Source organism: Acyrthosiphon pisum, chromosome A1, assembly GCF_005508785.2.
Source record: "Acyrthosiphon pisum isolate AL4f chromosome A1, pea_aphid_22Mar2018_4r6ur, whole genome shotgun sequence".
Taxonomy (NCBI): Eukaryota; Metazoa; Arthropoda; class Insecta; order Hemiptera; family Aphididae; genus Acyrthosiphon; species Acyrthosiphon pisum.
In genome coordinates, this window is record NC_042494.1 from 39,415,180 (window position 1) to 39,416,796 (window position 1,617).

The following is a 1,617-nucleotide window of genomic DNA, read 5'->3' on the forward strand; positions in this document are numbered from 1 at the left end:
TCTAATAAAGTTTTGGTACTGTTCAGAATTTTTCAATTGAAGTTTACTTCAGAAGTAGCAAACTTGCATACACCAAATTTAACAGCAGAATCTACCCTAATTTTTAATAATAATGCAGACAATGCGACAAATATGTATAATTATCCTGAATCAGTGACAGATAATGTAACTATTGAAAGGTAAATAATAAACATTGAAGTTTCCTTTTTAAATATTATTGTACTAAAACAAAAAAATATTTTAGACAAAAAGAAAAATTGGTTTTGAATGAAATAGACAACACTAATCTAATTAGTACAGCAAAAACACAACCACCAACAAATAAAATTAGGTATTTTAAATTGACTAATTAAACAATGGACAATTAATTACTAAATAAGTAAATGTTTAAAAAAAAATTGTTTCAGTAAACACAATCTTCTTAAACGATCGATGGAGATGTCCAATGATGTGAGTTCTCTTTCGAAGGTTAGAAATGATATAATTAAAGATTATTATGCTCAGAAACTCCTTCTTTTGGAAAGGATTGTAATAGCGAAAGAAGAAAAAGTTAGCATAATGAGGGCTGCAGCCTTTAAGAAGGTATGAATATTTTCTAATTAATTTTTGTTATGTAATGAAAAGTTAAATAATAATCTGTGATAATTACATAATTATTAAAAGGAACTTAAAAGTGTAATAATTTATGTTTTTATATTTTATTTTGTTAATGCAGCCTTTAAGGAGGTATGAATATTTTTTAATTAATTTAGGTTATGTAATGAAAAGTTAAATAATAATCTGTGATAAATACCTACATAAGTATTAAAAGGAATTTAAAAGTGTAATAATTTATGTTTATATATTTTATTATGTTAATGTTATTTGAGTAATAGTTTTATTTTTAAATATTGTTAATTAAAATACATACAATGTTATCCTTATGAGTAATCATCCTCTAAGGAAGTATATAATATATTAGATACTATGTACCATTATATGGAATAATTAAACTTAAATTTTCATAACTGTTATAAATACAAGTGTTAAATAACCCTTTAAGTCCCGAATTTTTTTTTTTTTTGAAAAAATTTTTTTTTTGTAATTTTTGTAACTTTTGGGGTATTACTTATGTACATTACCAATTTTGTGAATTTTTGACTTTTGGTTAATGAGTTATAGGTATGGCATTGTACAAGGCCATTGGGCGTTAACGTAGTCAAAATTTGGTACATAATAATTTTGTACAAAACTACAGTTTGATGTATAATACAACTAAAAAATAAATTTAATCATAGAAATGTTTATATTTATATAGTATATAAATTGTTTAACAAAATAAAATGTAACCCTCTACAAAAAATTTGAAAAAAAGATATTATTTTATAAATTTATAAATAAAAAAAGGCGGGTAAGTCGTGGATGTCGCTCTGCTGTACAGTAGGTTACAAGTGGGTTACTGTAATGGATGGAATTAAATTTGAATCCAATGATATTATATCATTGTATACGAAAAACGATTCTGAACGGAGATGATTTGTCAGTCTAGGATATATTATTTTTAAAGAAAACTTATGGAGAACCTTGTACCAAATTTTAAAAACTTAGTTATAAAAAGAAAAAATTTTTACGATTTTT